This window comes from Leptonychotes weddellii, chromosome 9, assembly GCF_054177405.1.
Source record: "Leptonychotes weddellii isolate Sample4059 chromosome 9, ASM5417740v2, whole genome shotgun sequence".
NCBI lineage: Eukaryota > Metazoa > Chordata > Mammalia > Carnivora > Phocidae > Leptonychotes > Leptonychotes weddellii.
The window spans coordinates 111,326,186-111,345,624 of NC_138377.1; the positions used below are offsets into that span (position 1 = coordinate 111,326,186).

The window sequence follows — 19,439 nt, forward strand, 5'->3', positions numbered from 1 at the left end:
TTTGACCTTATGGAATTATCTTTCAGTTACTTTTAATATAAGAACATTCTCCTTTGTTCCCTCTAAAATAGGATGCTTTCATTAGTGCTTACAAACAATTAAATCCAGGCAAAAATTCAAATTCTAAATTAATTTAAGACTATCATTAAACTACTGTTTTATGGAAAATGACTAAAGCATTCCATTTCAGCCAGAATTGTACATGTTGTATCTAATTACACATTTTAAAAATACAATGATATGTTGTATGAACGCAATAACGGCCATTAGTCACTATTTAAAGAAATGATTCAACAAGGAAAACAAACTTTAGTTCAAATATAGAGCTTATACATTCATGGTCACTGCTTGAAAATGCAGCTGTATCGTTGTATGTAACTTTCACAAAGGCAGAATGTACCCTACAAACATTCACACCTAATTTTATAAAGTTGACGTATATTGAATTGTTATAAATTTTAGGTAAAATTCAAAAATACTAACATCTCATTAAAGAAATAAGATCAACAAAAGTACAGACCACATTGAGAAAATAATCCCTGACCAACTAGAAAAGGGATTGCTTGAAGAATTCTGTGGGTATTAGGACATATTCTGACCTGCAAATTCTAATGCTATAAACCTTTCAAAAGAAAGGCAAGAAATCATTATGATTCAAGGCCACTGTGAACAATGCAGAGGTTGTACCTTGTACATGAGTGAGTGGCCAAGAGAGCACAAATGGGGACTGAAATCCAATTTGTTCTCTACCTTCTAAGCACTGAATGCTCACAGAGGGCAGCATCCACCAAACACTGGGAGACGAACCTTTTTCTAGCTTTGTAAAAACTAGCTGTGGCCTGGCTATGACACCTCCAAATAACTAACTACTTGTTAGAAAGTTAAGACAATTGAAATACAGAATATTGGTGCCCCTACTTAAAATCGTACCACCACAATATCACTTCTTACTATGTGTTTATTTAAATGTTTACGTAAAATCATCAATAGAATAAATCGTAAATAGGTTGGGGGAGGAGAGAAGTCATGTAAAAATCCAAAGAGTGATTTAAATATGGCATTTATCTTAATTTGGATTTCTTTGATTAATAACAGGTTATATATTTTTATATGTTTTGATCCTATACTTTTGGATTAGAGACATTTTAAAGCAAAATGCTAAAAAATTTGAGAAGCTTAGGAATAAAATGTTCAGAGCCTATTCCTATTAGGCTCTATTCCTATTAGAGAAATAACAGACCTTGTTTTACATAATACGTAATAAAGTGCTAAAAATGGTGTACTGATTACAAATACTGGTCACTTAAGCATCTTAAATTCACTACAGAAATTAAGTAAGTTTGACGGCAACTGGAAGTAAGATTTTCTAAATTGTGAAACTATGCTTCCTTAAAGCAAGAAATACTATTATTTTAAAATGATATAAATTATTAACCATGATAAATACTCCAAATACTAACTAAAAAGATACTATAACTTCAAAAAATTTTATCAGACCAGTCTATAAAATTTGTTTTTATTTCTAGATATACCAATGAATTGTCACGTGATTTTCAGTGACTCACTTCCTCACTACCTCACTCAATTCTACAAAGTGGAGCAAAAATATAGCTCAAACTCCTACAGAAAATTATGAGAATAAAACCAGAGAGCATCCTCGGCTCCTTACAGATAGGCTCAATATTATTAAAATCACTATTAGAAAAGAGACTTTGTGGGGCGCCTGGGTGGCTCAGTTGGTTAAGCGACTGCCTTCGGCTCAGGTCATGATCCTGGAGTCCCGGGATCGAGTCCCGCGTCGGGCTCCCTGCTCGGCGGGGAGTCTGCTTCTCCCTCTGACCCTCCCCCATCTCATGTGCTCTCTCTCATTCTCTCTCTCAAATAAATGGATAAAATCTTAAAAAAAAAAAAAAAAGAAAAGAGACTTTGTAAACTACCCTTATTAAGATTAAAGCCCATCCACACATAACCATTCATTCCCAGATTAATTACACCTACATAAGAGCACTGTCCTGTCTTCACACGGGACATGGAAGAGAAATAAAAGACACAGTTAAAACAAGGTGTGGAAATGAAAATGACGTTCTAGTCTATCACCACCAACTTACTCTCCATATTAACATTCCCTTCATTTGTAAAATGCAGATATTCCAAAAACTTTTCAGGCCGTCATAATGATTTCCGGAAAAACTGCTTTGCCAATAATTATATCCTGTATAAACATGGATTTTGTTATCAATTCTCTATTTTATGATTCAAATACTACACATAATTGAAAACTTTTACCCTTATATCATCTGAATCAAACCTATACATAAATGCTGTTGTATCTTTATTTATAAAGATGAATATGATTTGGGATATACCATCATACTCAGAATCAGAAAATTTCTTAATGATTATGGAAAAGAATTCAGAAATGCGGACAGGCATGCAATGGAATTTAGGAATTGGCATTTTTGGTGCTAACATGTAATTGTTCATAAACATAAAATGTATACATTTACCTGCTATATTTTTTGCATGTTTTGATCTTATTTTACATAAATGGAATCACAAATTATGAATTCTTTGTTCCTGACTTCTTTTGAGAAACGTGTTTGCAAATTTCACCTGTGCAGCATGTAGCTGTACTTCATCCACTTTTATGGTTGAAAAGTACTGCGTTATATGAATAGATCACAATTTTATTTATTCAGTCAACTGTTGATGAACAATGCAATGAGTTTGAAGCTATTACAAATACCGCTGCTACCAATGTTATTAACACATCTCTTAGTGCACATGTTCATGCATTACTCTCAGGGATATACCCATGGAAAGAAATTACTGGGTCAGAGGGTATGCAAATATTAAAGTGTTTCCTAAAGTGGTTGTAATAATATACATTCCCACCAGCAGTGTTTAATGAGTTCTCATAACTTAACATCCTCTCCAAAACTTGTACTGTCCATCTCTTTTTTAATTTTAGCCACTCCAATGGTTTATAATGAAGCCTCTTCAGTTTTAATTTATATTTCTCACGTTACTAATGAGGTTAAATACATTTTTCTTATGTTTCGTGCATATCTGGATTTCTTTTATGAAGTGTCTTTTCATATCTCTTGTCATTTTTCTATTGTCTCTGTCATACTGATTTGTAAAAGTGCTTTGAACATTCTGATACATACATTTTGTCTGTTACATATATTGTAAATATGTTCTTCCACTCTGGCTTCCCTCACTATGCTATTAGTAACTTGACAAGAATAAAATTTCTTTTTTTTTTTTTTAAAGATTTTATTTATTTATTTAACAGAGAGCGAGATAGCGAGAGCAGGAACACAAGCAGGGGGAGTGGGAGAGGGAGAAGCAGGCTTCCTGACGAGCAGGGAGCCCGATGTGGGACTTGATCCCAGGATCCTGGGATCATGACCTGAGCCGAAGGCAGACGCTAACGACTGAGCCACCCAGGCGCCCGACAAGAATAAAATTTCTTAATTTTAAGGTCATAAAATGTATCAACTGTTTTATTTATATTAGTGGATTTTATTTCTTTTAAAGAAATCTTTACCTGTCAGAAGATCATGAACATATTCTCCTTAAACTAGCCTCTAAGGTTTATAGTTTAACCTTTCACACTGAGATGTACAAATTAATCTTAACTTGATTTTTGCCTGTGGTATGGAAGATGAGTCATTTTTTTTCTGTATGGATCACCAATTGTTCTAGTATCATCTGTTAAATAATTCTTTCCCTACTACTCTACAGTGCCAGTTTTGTCATAAAGCATGCATCCATGTACATACACACTGGTCCTCTTCCAGGCTCTTTATTTCTTTTGTTTATCCTTCTGGCATTATTTCATGAAAGTAATTATTGTAGATTTATAAGTTTTGAGGAAAGAAAATCCTTCTGCTTTTGCAATACTACCTAAGCTATTCTTGGGCCAAAAAATTTCCTTCAAAACACAAAATGAAAACAAACTAATAAAAATTTTATAATATTGTTTAGGATTAAATCGAGAATAAGTCTCAAATGTGCATAGATTTTAACATTCAGAAAAATAAAACCTTAATGGGCAACTAAATTAACCCTATATAAAGAATGTTCTGGACCAATGCTGACAAAGCTTCAAAAACAAACAAGAACACCTCAGAAGGATTCAGCTGATACCAAGTAACTTATATGAATACAAACACAAAGCTCACCACTCATGTAAAATAATACAAAAAACTTCTTCACTCAACAATCTCACACCACAACATCCAGCATCCAAACAAAAATTACAGGGAATGAAAAGAAACAGGAAATGTGCCCCATACTAAGAAAAGAGTCAATCAATATAAAGAAACTTAGGAATGATAAAGTTAATGGAATTAACAGATGAGGGCATTAAAACAATGATTATAAATAAGCTCTAAATGTTAAAACAGGTAAAGGAAAACAGTAACATGATAAGAAGAGAAATGGAAGAAATAAAACTACCAGAGATAAAAAATAATTATCAGAAATAAAAAACACACTGGATGAGAGTAAGAAAAGATAATATACTGCAGAAGAAAAGATCAGTGAACCTAGAAATATGACAATATTAACCATCCAAAAAGAAAAAAAGAGAAAAAAAAGTACAATGCTGTAAGAGACAATATCAAATGTATAAAATTCTCTCCCCCACCTCAAAAAACAAATTAAAAAACAAAAAAAACCCAACCCTGGGGTCAGATATTTGAAGAAACAGTGCCAGTATTTTTCCAAATTTGGTTAAAAAAAAACTCAAGGAAACCTAAGAAGGATTTTCTCAAAGACAACCATACTAAGGCACATCATAATCAAATGACTAAAACACAATCATTGAAAAAGTCTTAGACCAGTCAAAGAAAATAGAAAAATTACATCAGGGTCAGGGGCGGGGTCGTGCAGAATAAGAAAAACAGCACACTTTGTATCAGAAACTATGTAAGCTATTTCAGAAAGGATTTCACAATGTATTACCAAAGATAAAGAGGGACATCTCAAGATACAGAACCCAATTCATCAAGAAAACAGAAGAAAATTAAATATGCATGCAACTAATATTAGAGCTTCCAAAATACATGAACCAAGAAGTGAAAGGAGAAAGTCCACAATTAAAGCTGAAGATTCCACACTCCTCTCTCAGCAATTACTGAAACAAACAGAAAATCAGAGGGATAAATTTTGAAAGACACTATCAACCAATTTGACCTAATTAACATTTTTAGAAAGTTCTACTCTACAACAGCACAATACACGTTCTTCTTAAGTGCGCACAAAACATTCACTAACACAAATAACATTATGCACTTCATAATAAATACAAAAAATATGTTCTTGGACCACAACATAATTAAATTAAAAACAAAGAGAAACAGGGCGCCTGGGTGGTTCAGTCGGTCAAGCATCTACCTTTGGCTCAGGTCATGATCCCAGCGTCCTGGGATCAAACCCCACGTCCGTCGGGCTCTCTGCTCAGTGGGGAGCCTACTTCTCCCTCTCACCCTGCTTGTGTGAGTTCTCTCTCTCTCTGTCAAATAAATAAATAAAATCTTAAAAAAAAATAGAGAAGCATAACTAAAAAATCAGCCAAATATTTGACAATTAAATAGGTCAAAAAAATCACAAAGGAATTTAAGAATTCTTTGAACTCTATGTAAATGAACACAAAACTTTATAAAAATGCAGAAAAAGGAAAATTTTAACTAATAATTGCTCCTTCAGAAAAAGAAGGAAAATCTCTAATACCAGAACAAAGGAGGGGATATCACTATAAATCCTTCAAACATTAAAAAGAGTAGGGATTATAATACGCAACTTTATGCCAATAAATAAGACAATTTACCTGAAATGGACAAATTTACTTGAAAGACACAAACAACTGAAGCTTATTTAAGAAGAATTACAATAAATCTGAATAGCCCAAATCAAAGAAATTGAGTTCATAGTTTAAAACCTTCCCACAGGGACGCCTGGGTGGCTCAGTCGGTTAAGTGTCTGCCTTCAGCTCAGGTCATGATCTCAGGGTCCTGGGATTGAGTCCTGCATCAGGCTCCTTGCTCAGCAGGAAGCCTGCTTCCCCCTCTGCCTGCCACTCCCCCTGCTCGTTCTTTCTCCCTCTGTCAAATAAGTAAATAAAATCTTTAAAAAAAATAATAAAACCTTCCCACAAAGAAACTCCAAACCCAGAGGTCTTCATTAGTGAATTCTACCAAACAATTAAAGAAGCAAAAACACCACATGCATGGAAACTTTTCCAGAAGAGGAAATCTTTCCAACTCACTCTTATCCAGATACAAAAGCCAGACAAAACACTGTAAAAAAACTACAAACCAATAGCTACTATGAGCACAGATGAAAAAAAAGTTAACTAAATTTTAGCAAATTAATCCAGCAATATATAAAGTATAACAAGTCATGACCAAGCAGAGATTATCTCAGAAATGCAAGATTCCTTAGTTTGGTATTCAAAAAAAATCAACATAACTAACTACATTAATAGATAAGAGAGAAAAAAAAAACGTGATCATCTCAATAGATGCAGAAAAACTGTTTGATAAAAATTCAATACCCATTCACAATTAGAAAAAAATTCTCAGCAAGCTATGAATAGAACTTAATCTCAGAAAGGGTATCTGTTAAAAATCTATAGTTAACATAATACTTAGTGGTGAAAAAGTGAATATTTTTGACCTAACATCAGGAGTAAGGCAAGAATGTTAGCTCACCACTTCTATTCAACATTGCACTGGGACTACTAGGCAGTACAATAAAGCAAGCAAAAAAATTAAAGGATAAAAAACTTAAGGGAGTCTTTATTCACAGACAAGATGATGGTCTACACAGAACATTTGAAGAACTATAAAAAATGCCACTAGAATGGGGAGCCTGGGTGTTGCAGTTGGTTAAGCATCCGATTCTTGGTTTCGGCTCAGGTCGTGATCTTAGGGTCATGAGATGGAGCCCCATGTCTTACTAAGTACAGTCTCTCCCCCCTCCTTATGCCCCTCCCACTTGTGCCTCTTTCTGTCTTGCTCTCTCTCTAAAATAAATAAATCTTTTTAAAAAATGTTACTAGAGGGGCGCCTGGGTGGCTCAGACAGTTAAGCATCTGCCTTCGGTCATGGTCATGGTCCCGGGGTCCTGGGATCGAGCCCCACATTGGGCTCCCTGCTGACCAGGGAGCCTGCTTCTCCCCTCTCCCTCTGCCTGCCATTCCCCCTGGCTTGTACTCTCTCTCTCTGTCAAAAAAAAAAAGAAGTGTTACTAAAACTAATAATGAGCTTGGCAGAATCACAAATTACAAAGTTTAATACAAAAATCAATTATAAGTCTACATACAAACACCTGAAAACTGACTTTCTTTACATTACCACTTACAATAACATAAAAATATAAAATAGAGATCAACTTAACAAAATAGGTGTAATATGTTTATATTGAAAACTCTAAGAAAAACTAAAGACAACAGAGAAAGGTACCAAGTTCATGTATCAAAAGACTCAACATCCTTAACAGGTCAATTCTCCTCAGTTTAGCCTCTAGGATAAAAGCATTCACAACTGAAATCTCATTAAGTTTTGTAAAAACTGTCAAGCTGATTCTAAAATACATAGAAAGAAATGGAAAGGATGCAGAGTAGAAAAACAATTTTGAAATAGAAGAACAAAGGTGGAGGATGTACACTACCTGATTTTAAGACTTGCTACAAAGCTACGGTAATCATTAAGACAGTGCAGTATTGTCATACATAGATATACAGATCAATAAAATGAGAAAGTCCTAAAAATGACCCACATATAATGATCAGTTGATTTTCCACAAAGGTACCAAGGTAATTCAACAGGGAAAAATACAATATTTTCAAAACTGCTTCTGGAAAAATTTGATTTTCATATGCAAAGAAATAAATCTTATCCCTTACCTCACGCCATATACAAAAGTTAACTCAAAAGTGGATCACACACCTAAAATATAAGAGTCCAATGCAGTTCCAAGACACAAGGGAAAGGAAAAAAGGTAGAAAAAATTTTCCCAATCCCTGTACCAGCCTCCCCAGTTTCTACCCCAAATTAGGGCAGAATTGTAGGGAAAACTCCTAACCTGAAGCTCTTCAGTCAACACATGAATCTATTCAAAAGGAAAGCACTTCCCATCTAAGTACTCACAGTAACTCCTAAGCAAGTAGTTATTAAACTCAAACATAACCCTCAGAGCCATAGAAGCCTGCCATGAAGAATAAGACATATGTCTATGGATGCATAGACATAGAGTCCAGTGGAAGCAACATCATAAAGGATTCCTTTAAGTTTAAACAGGACCCAAAATATAACAGCTAAAGTTATGCCCACAGCCATCCCTGAGGTTCACAGAAGGTGGAGTTCTGAACTATGGGCATCAAAATGGCTAAATTCCTATAGTGCTTAACTCAAATCACTTAGTTTTGAACAGTTAGTGGACAAAAGAAATGTAAATAAGATAAAGAGAAAAAACAAATATTCAAAAATTTACAGAACACTAACCAAGGTTTATATTTAAAAATGGGCATTAGACTCTATTATTCCCATCCTGCCTGTGTGTATACAAGTTCTGGACTGAAGGATGCTTTGCTTCAATTGAAAAAATAATGCATTTTCTCCTAGTTCCCCAAACTGAAAGATATCATTAAATGGGCTCTTCCTCTGTCAAAGTTTTAAAAGAAAAATATATAATCATAAGAAACTGGTACCATGGGGTGCCTGAGTGGCTCAGTCTGTTAAGCGTCCGACTCTTGATTTCGGCTTAGATCATGATCTCAGGGTTGTGAGATAGAGCCTCACATTGGGCTCTGCACTGGGCGTGGAGCCTGCTTAAGATTCTCTCTCTCTCCCGCTTCCCTCTGCCCCTCCCCAATCCTTCCCTCCCTTCCCCTCTCTCTTCCTTACTCTCTCTCTCCCCCTCCCTCTCAAAAAAATAAAATAAAAATTTAAAAATAAAAAATTTTCAAAAAGAAATTGGTATCAGAATAAAGTACTTTAACAAATAACCCATTTTGTAAGTTGTTTTTAATACCACTTAAAAAAATTTACACTTTATGTTAAATAGAACTGTTCTTAAAACAAGTAAAAAAATAAATGTCAAGTACCACTCCCATTTTCTACTGATACCATCATCAAGCACAATCAATATCTAATATTTAAAATGTTAATGTTAACCTAAAACACATAAACTTTTGAAGAGGACTATACATCTTACAAATTGGAACCATTAACCTAGACCATTGTAAGTTTTTAAGTCAAATAGCCTACTCAGGGGCTTTGCAAATATGCACCTATGATTTAAGGTGGCAAATTCAAGTTACAAACATAAGTCTACATTTCTAAAAAATCTCCTAATTCTGCTTAATTTTTTCTTTGACCCTTCCTAAGGTATTTCAAGAAATATTTGTCCACTTCATCTTTCATCTGAAAATCTTTCTCAGCTTATATCTAACTCATGCCCTCAAATCTGCACTTTCTCCCATCTATTGTCACAGTAAACATGGACTACTTACTTTCGATTTTTTTTTTAAAGATTTTTATTTATTTGACAAAGAGAGACACAGCAAGAGAGGGAACACAAGCAGTGGGAGAGGGAGAAGCAGGCTTCCCACTGACCAGGGAGCCTGATGCAGGGCTCGATCCCAGAACCCTAGGATCATGACCTGAGCTGAAGGCAGATGCTTAACCAACTGAGCCACCCCAGGCGGCCCTCTTTTTTTAAATAAGGGTAAATAATATGGAAGATGAAGTGAGAAAGATGAAAAAGTTAGAATTATCTTAGCAATATCAGACAAAACATACGAGAAACTGTCAGTATACAACAGAATGCACTTCATGCGGACTTTACAAATTTCCTTAATTAATCTACATTAAACCCCAAAATAAACTCCAAAAAGACTACTATTCAAGCTAACAATACAGTCTGATTTTTGAAAAAGGAAAAAATTTCCATTGTGTTTATTTACTTCATAACACAGAAAAATGAAAAATGTCTTACTAGAAATGATGTATCAGCAAAAAAGTGCACTTAATATGATCCTTGCAGAAAATTCTTCTTTGTTCCTTTTTCACAAAATTCAATTCCTAAAGAAAAAAAAATGAGATGGGTTAGCAAGTGTTCTTAACTTTAAAACAGAATTAAATACATATTTTGTCTTTATAAATTCCAACTCTCAACACTATGCCTGGCAGATAGCTCCACAAATACTTGCTGAATAGGAAAATAAATTTTTAAAAGTCATTTGTGGTATTTGCCTAATAAAAACATAATGTTAGCCAATGGAAAATTTCTAATGTCACTAATCTGTTTTTTCAGGAAGTATTACTTAAATGTTCAGTAATATTCTATATACTCCTAGATTCACAAATTGGCTTCCTAGGTCCCATCTTCCTACCCTCTATATCACATGATATGCTTTATATTTACCTGGTACACACAGCCTACTGAAAGTACACTTTGCTAAAATAATTGAAAGTATTCACTGTATTATGTTCACATTTAGAAAAGAAAATTGTCAGAGGGTCAGTGATTTGCATTGCCATAAAATATGTTTGTATTCAAATACAATATGTATGCTTATAGCTTTCACTATCTTTTAAAGGTAACAATGAAATGAAAATAATGAACATAAGACCCCCAAAATGAACATAAAACTGATGTCAATCATTCATATTAAAAAAAGGAACACTTGTAAATACTAACCAATGGATCAGTACACAAAGAATAATCCAGTTTGCTTGGAATAGTAGTAAGGCATTTAGGTAAAAAGCAAAGATGGTAAAAGCACCCCCCTCACCCTCCACCTTCCTCACCCAGATTGGCCAGGACCAATTATGATGTTAATCCAATAATTTAGAATTGCATGACTGGATAATTCTACCAACTCCCAAGTAAATCTGCCACATCAAATAAAAATGGTAATTTCTCCACGGAAATAAGAGTCTTTTGAATCTGATTCAGCAATATTAATTATTGTGATACTGTAATTTTATTTCTATTTCAAATCAACACCTCTAGAGGGGAGAAAAAAACACAAATTGCCAAATATTCTTTTTGTATTAATGAATTAAGTATTAAAAGCCTGAACTTTAAGACATACAAAAATAAGCTTTTTCTGCAAGGTTAAAAAGACCTTGCTTTAAAAAGCCAATTTCAGCTTTTAATCTAATTAAACTGAAATGTAGAAAAGAAAAAAAGCTCCTTAAATACAGTTTCACTACCAACTTCTAAAAACCAGTAATTCAAAGTGAAACTGTTTTTCATGGGTTCTTGATCTAAACTAAACTCAAAATGTATTTTAATACCAGCTGTGTGTGTCACAGAAGGAATTAAAGTTTAGCAATTTGACGCACAGTAAATAACCAATTAAACACAAATTTGAGGAGCGCCTGGGTGGCTGAGTCAGTTAAGCATCTGCCTTGGGCTGGGGTCCTGATCCCAGGGTCCTGGGATCAAGTCCAGCATCGGCTCCTTGCTCAGGAGGGAGCCTCCTTCTCCCTCAGCCTGCTATTTCCCCTGCTTGTGCACTCCTGTGCTCGCTCGCTCTCTCTACAAATAAAATCTTAAAAAAATAAACAAATAAACACAAATGTGATACATCCTGGTATATTTTCTTACATCAAAAATTCATTCTCAGTTCTATAAAGGAACTGTTACTGACAACTTGTGTTTTGTACACAGGTACACAGTTCTCAAATAATTTCTAAACAGAAATATTCTAAAAATCAAATTATTTTATAATAATCTATAATGAACCACACTCTCACCTTCAAAATAAAACTAAAATGTTAGTGCTACATCCAGTTATTATTAAATTTCACATATTAAAGCTCCAAATCTCATTGCTTCTGTCCAGGCAAGAGCTAAACCACCTGTACCTCCAATTACTATTACTCCCAAATCTGATCCCAACCAACCACCTAGCTAGCTCCCCTACCTTTTTTTTTTTTTTTTTTTTTTTTTTTAAGAGAGAGAGCATGCACACATATGAGCAAGTGGGTGGGAGGGTAGCAAAGGGTAAGGGAGACAGAGAATCCTAAGCAGGCTCCACACCCAGCGTAGAACCCAAAATGGGCCGATTCCAGCACCCTAAGATCATGACCTGAGCCAAAATCAAGAGTCAGACACCCAACCAAGTCACCCAGTCCCTCTACTTCTAATCAATCTACATCGTTGTTAACCTGGACTACAAGCCATTGCCCAAACTGTCAAGCTTTGTAATTCTGTTCAAGTTTTTACCTCTGCTGGAAACAGTGTTCCCCCATCTCTTAAACAATCTTCCCCAGTTAATGGCACCTTCTGTGACAGCAACCTCAAGAGTACTCTTACCATCACAATCACTTCCAGGAGGTGGGAGGGGGTGTGTGGGGGGGGGTAAAATTATACTTAGTTCTGTAAGTATGAGTCTCTTCTATACTTTATGCTTTTTTTAGAAAAAGAACTTCATTCATTTTTATATCCCCAATATGTAGTTAACATCTGGAACAGAATTCAATATAGTCCATTCGGAAAATATTTACTGAGTATCCAATATATTCCAGACATTTTTCTAGGTCCTAGGGATCAGTCCCTATATCTATGACTGACCTCATGAAGCTTACATTCTAGTGGGGGAACCTACATCACACAATGAATAAGGAATGTGTAATATATACAGCAGTTACACAAAGTCCTTAATAAACAAAAAATAGACCAAGGAAGTAAGTACTATCATAGGGGATTAAGATTTGAAAAAGATCTAATGAGATAATAATAAGAGCAACTATAACAGCAGTATTTACCATATGCTAACCAGTATACTATGCTTTACATGCATCAACAAAGGTAAAGCGAACAATAATCTCACTATTACCCTCAAAAGGAAACTGAAATACTAAGAAGGTTCCTGCCAAGGTCACATAGTTAAGTTAGTAAAGTGGTGAAGCCAGCATTCGAACCCAGACATGCTTTTAACAGCTATGCACAACCACAGTTCAGTTCATGCTTTTTTTTTTTTTTTAAAGATTTTATATATTTATTTATTTGAGAGAGAGAGAGGCAGAGGCAGGGGAAGAAGGATAGGAAGAAGCAGATTCCCTGCTGAGCGGGGAGCCCAACATGGGGCTCAATCCCAGGACTCCGAGAACATGACCTGAGTCCTGAGCAGATGCTCAACCAACTGAGCCACTCAGGTGCCCCCAGTTCATGCTTTTGTTAAATGAATTAAATATGTGAAAAACTGAATGCATACTAAAGCAATGGATTCAAAAGACAGAAAAGCAAATCTCAGTCTCAGAGGACTGATACATTTGAGCAGCTTCAGTATATCAATACCTATATATGACATATACCCTGATAAATAACAGGTATCTGCTGTGAACAAAAATGATAAACACAATTTCTCAATAATTTTTAAAATGTTTTAAGTTTCTATATGATAATTACCAGAACTAAAAATTACACAAGGCAATATCACAAAAATCACATGAATAGGTCATTTAAAAAAAAAAACTTTTAAAGAAGTACTCTGAAACAAATGAAAACATTGAAGACACTATCATTTCAATAACAGTTAAATGTCAAATATCACAGTTTATATTGTGGCACAAGTTACTATCAACTTCTAGTTTTCCATATTAACAAGAAGGTTTAAATGAAATGACTGTGATTCAAACTCTTCTTTTCAAATATCTCAACTACATTTTACGAAGCAAATAGATAACACCTAATACAACTGCTGATGATACCTGAAAACCTAAATGACCCAAGATAATTTGCTCCGTAATGCTGTCTCTTGCTATATTAGCTTGTTAATTATGTGCTTAATCAGTGAATGCCAATAAATTAGAAAGCAAAATGAAACAAAGTGCTCCTGACATGATATTAACATTCCTAGTTTCAAGTCTTAAGGGCCTAAAATCCTAAGCATCTCCACTAGTCTTGATAAAAAAACAAAAACAAAAAAAACCTCAATATAATCATGAAGAAAATTTCTGCTTTATGTTTGAACTTACCAATTTCACTGGATACCTCTGCCCTGAGCATAATGCAGTGTCAAAGAAAAGAGGTTTCTATATTAAAACAGCTTTTAAAATCAATCCAGATTAAGGGAAAAATTAAACAGGCAAAAAATAAAAAAAACAAACCCCCCTCAAAAAAAACCAGTCTATAAAAACAAAATAAATGGTGCATATTTGCTCAAATATTAATTTCATTTTGTAACCAAAACTTAAGTTTACCAGCAATGGTGTTTTTAATTCAAGGAAGTGTCAGCTCTCACACATGGGCGTCAAACTACTCATGCCTTAAAAAGATTGGTACGAACCATGATATAGTAACTAAGTACCAGACACGATCTCCCAATGAACTCAACTAGAAAACTGATCAGATATATAAAGCTATAATTTTAAAACACGGGACACCAAGCAGCTGAGCACTGTAATACCTGAGAAAAACGGAAGTGTCCCCTACATACTCTGTATGCAGAGTCCAGAGGGTAGTGCAGGAATGGGAAGGCAAGCAGAATATGATGGACTCAGTGAGTAAAAGAGACAGACACTGAAATTTGGGAAGGCTGAGATAATGGGAATTTGTAGAGCAGAGGAGCAGAGAAGATGGACCTCAAGAAGAGAAAGCATTCCTGAAATCTACAGAGAGGTTTCTAGGGCAATTCTGCCCAAAAGAAACAACATGAATCTAAAATGTAATTTTAAATTTTCTAACCACATTTTAAAGGAAAATGAAGCAGGTAAAACTAATTTTAACATAATTCATTTAACCCAATATGCTCAAAATATTATCATTTCAGGATATAATTGATATAAAAAACAGATATTTACATTCTTTTTTTCCAAAATAAGTTCCTGACATTCAGTGTGTTTTATACTTACAGCATATTTAAATTCAAACTAACCACAATTCAAGCTCTCAAGAGCCACAATGTGGCTAAATGCTACCATATACTTGATAATGCAGTTTCTTGAATATAAAGCTGTGTATAAGTAAAGTGAAACTCTACAAGGCCAGGCAAAGAATAAGGATCAGGCAGGCTCAAAAGTTCCGAGATAACATAAGACTGGGGGATGTGCAAGTTCCAACCAAAAACGAGAAAGACTTCATTGAAACCTGGGGAAATCAGTAGAAATGAATCAGAATCGTCACTTATATATTTAGTAGCTGTGCTAAACTAGTTCTAGAGTAAAGGCTACATCTGACTTGCCAAAACAAAGCTTAAAACCAAGCCTCAAAAGATTCAAACAGATCCACAAGAAATCTAACACCCTGCCAAAACAAAAGTAAAATCTCTCCAGAGTAAATCAACAAAATTCAGACAACAGTGTGAGGAACGTCCAAGAGTCAGTCAAAACTTACCAAACATGAGAAAGTGGAGAAATGTATGACCCATAACGGGGAAAATCTGACAAAAGAAAGAGACCTAGAACCAAGAGAGATGATATATTTAAAGACATAAACTTTAAAATATTACAAATATGTTAAAGGAATTAAAGAAAAACAAAAACAAAAGACAATTATTTTCAAAAGAATCAATGGGAGTGCCTGGGTGGCTCAGTAAGTTAAGCATCTGCCTTCAGCTCAGGTCATGATCGCAGGGTCCTGGGATGGAGCCCCAGGTTGGGCTCCCTGCTCAGCAGGGAGTCTGCTTCTCCTTCTTCCACTGCCCCTCCCATATTTGTGCATGCCTATGTGCTCACTCTCCCTTTCAAATAAATAAAAATCTTTAAAAAAAATAAAAAGAATCAATGGATTTTTAAATACGAGAAATATAGTATCTCAAATAAAGAATCAACTGGCTAGACTTAGCAACAGATTAAAACAGTGCAGGAAAAAAGATCCCTAACTTGAAAATATAAAAATAGAAAACAAAAAACAACAGAGCAACAAGGACTTGTGAGAATATCAAGGGCAGTCTAAAACGGTATAACTGGAGTCCTGGAAAGATGGGGAGACAGAAAAAATATCTGAAGAAATAAGGATCAAAGAATTTCCAGATTTGACAAAAAGTAAACCCATATATTCAAGAGACTCAATGAACAAAAAACAGGTTAAGCACAAAGAAACCACACCAAGTCATATAATTAATCATCAAACTGCTGAAATCCAGTAATACAGAGAAAGTCTTAAAAGCAGCCAGTCGTTGGGGGCGGGGGCCGCGGGGCGAACAATACGGACACATTACACATAGAGGAACAAAGATAAGAATTACCAGGCTCCTTGTCAAAAACAATACAAACAAATTTAAAACAAAGGAACAAAGCTTTTGAAGTGCTACAAAGAAAAAAACCTACAAATCAAAATCTACACAAAGCAATAAAATCCTTCACAGATGAAGGGGAAATAAAGACATTATCAAACAAAAGCTGAGAATCTATCACCAGCAGGTCTGCACTACAAAAAACACTGAAAGAAGTTCTTCAGGAAGAAAAAGGATAGTAGAATTGTGTAACAGAGTGAACCCTCATGTAAACTATAAACTTAGTTAATAAAAATGTACCAATATTGGTTCACCAATTGTAACATGTATATCACACAATTAAATGCAAATTGTTAAAATAATAGGGGACACGGGGGGTGGGCAAAGTGAGAGGGAGAACAGGGGAAGGAAAAGAAGAGAATATATGGGAAGTCTGTACTTTCTGCTCAATTTTTCTGTAAACCTAAAACTGTTCTAAGAAACAAGTCTATCAATTAAGAAATAGCAGATAGAAACTTCTACACAAAAGAACAACAACAATGGTGAATATGTGAATTTACTACCTATTTTACCTTTAATTTTTAAAAAGATAATCTGATTGTGTAAAGCAAAAGTGGCAATAACATATAAAGAATAAAATGACAAAAATAGCAAAAAGAAGGGAAAAAAACTGAAAATACACTGTAGTAAGGATCATTATTAGTAAGTGATGAAAGTAGACTGTGATAAGTTCAAGATTGCATGCTGTAAAACCCTAGAGCAACTACTAAAAAAGAAATCAATAAAATTAATAAGCCAAGAAAAGAGGTAAGAGGGAATGCTAAAAAAATAAGCAGCCTCCAAAAAAGAAAAAGAAAACACTAAACAGGTAGAACAAATTTTAAAAATACCTAAAAAATGCTAGACTTAAATCCAATTAAATGAATTATTATGTTAAATATATATGGTCTAAAGGTCCCAATTAAAGGTAGAGACTATCAGACTAGATTAGCAGCAGATATTGTCAGACTGGATAAAGTTACGTATCCCACTTTAAATACAATGATATAGATAGATTAAAACATGAAATAGAAAAGGATATACCATACAAGCATTAATCATAAGAAAGCTGGAATGCCTATACTAACGTCAGACAAAGTACGTCACAAGAGAAGGAATATTACCAGGTATAAAGGAACATGAATCATAATGCTTAGTGTCACTTTATCAGAAATACAAAATAATCCTAAATGTTTATGCAGCCAATAACAGAGTTTCAAAACATACAAATAATGACAAAACTAAAAGGAGAAATAGATAAATTTACAATTATAGCTAGAGAATTCTATAGCCTCTCACAATAATCAATAAAACAAGCAGATATAAAATCAGTAAAGATAGGGATACCTGGGTGGCTCAGATGGTTAAGCGTCTGCCTTCAGCTCAGGTCATGATCCCGGGGTGCTGGGATCAAGTCCCACATCAGGCTCCCTGCTCCCTGGGGAGCCTGCTTCTCCCTCTGCCTCTCTCTCTCTGTCTCTCATGAATAAATAAATAAAAAATCTTAAAAAAAATCAGTAAAGATATATAAAACCTGAACAACACTATGAAGCAGAAAAGTTGTTCATGTCTCTTGGTATAGTCAACAAGAGAGAACATATGCTGGACCCATAAAACAAGGTACATATAAATTTAAATGAGTAAAATCAGGGGCACCTGGGTGGCTGAGTCTGTTAAGCACCTGCCTTTAGCTCAGGTCATGATTCCAGGGCCCTGGGATCGAGCCCCACTGTCCTGCTCCCTGCTCAATGAGGAGCCTGCTTCTCCCTCCCTCCCCCCACTCCGCCCCCCCGTGCTCTCTCTGGCTCTCTCAAATAAATAAAATTTTTTTTTAAAGATTTTATTTATTTGACAGAGAGAGCACAAGCAGAGGGAGAGAGAGGGAGAAGCAGGTTCCCTGCTGAGCAAGGAGCCCGATGTGGGACTCGATCCCAGGACCCTGGGATCATGACCTGGCCAAAGGCAGCTGCTTAACCGACTGAGCCACCCAGGCGTCCCAAATAAAATATTTTTTAAAAAGAGTGAAACCATATAGAAAGGCTTTCTTTTTGAAGATCTAACTGACTTTATTAAAGGATTCATGAACCAGGCAGCACCCCATCTCCCACGTAGAGAGGCACTCCCCAGAAACTGTTTTCTGACCACAGAAGAAAGACCAATAACAAAAATATATTGGAAAATTTTCCAAGTATTTGTAAATTAATAGATTTCTAAATTATCCATAGGTTAAAGAATTCATGAGGAAAATTTAAAAACACATGGAACTGAATAATAAAAATACATTATCTAATTATGTAGGGTGGAGCTAAAGATGCTTAGAAATTTATATCTTTTAAGTGCTTATGTTAGAAAAGAATAAAGATTTAACAATCGTGTTCTAAATTAGCTTCCACCTTAAGAAGCTGGGGAAAAAAAACACATTAAACTAAAAGTAGAGGTAAGGAAATAATAAAAGTAGAAATTGGTGAAATAGATGAGAGATAAAAAAAAAAAAAGATAAAACCAATGAAAACAAAAGCTGGTTCTTTGAAAAGAACCCCTAGCTAGACTGGTCAAAAAAAGAAGAAAGAAGACACAAATTGCCAACATTAGAATTGGAAGAGAGGACATTACTACAGATTTTTCAAACATTAAATGCATATTAAGGTAATAGTGCAATTCTATGCCAATAAATTTGACAACTTAAATGAAACAGACAAAATTCCTTGAAACATGCAGATTATCGACAGAAAATTTATCAACAGAAAGGCTGAATAACCCTCTAATTCAGAATTTTTTTTTTAATTTGATTATGTTATGTTATTTAAGTCACCATACATCATTAGTTTTTGATGTAGTGATCCACGATCCATTGTTTTCGTAGAACACCCAGTGCTCCATGCAGTACATGCCCTCCTTAATACCCATCACCGGGCTAACCAATCCCCCCTCCCCCCTCCCCTCTAAAACCCTGTTTGTTTCTCAGGTCCGTAGTCTCTCATGGTTCATCTCTCCCTCCAATTCACCCCCCCCATTTTTCCCTTCCTACTCCTAATGTCCTCCATGTTATTCCTTATGTTCCACAAATAAGTAAAACCATATGATAATTGACTTTCTCTGCTTGACTTATTTAACTTAGCATAATCTCCTCCAGTCCCATCCATGTTGATGTAAAAGTTGGGTATTCATCTTTTCTGATGGCTGAGTAATATTCCAT

At 34.9% G+C, this 19,439-nt stretch overlaps 1 protein-coding gene across 5 annotated transcripts in view; it reads right to left on the reverse strand.

Annotated features, from left to right (window-relative positions):
* Positions 1 to 19,439, reverse strand: part of MEF2A (myocyte enhancer factor 2A) — a 135,475-nt gene that overhangs the window by 98,180 nt on the left and 17,856 nt on the right. For all 5 annotated transcript variants that reach the window (XM_081831569.1, XM_031041767.2, XM_031041768.2 and 2 more), the window contains exon 2: positions 10,012 to 10,097. The gene's annotated coding sequence lies outside the window, so the exon portion shown is untranslated. The remainder of the gene's footprint in view (positions 1 to 10,011; positions 10,098 to 19,439) is intronic.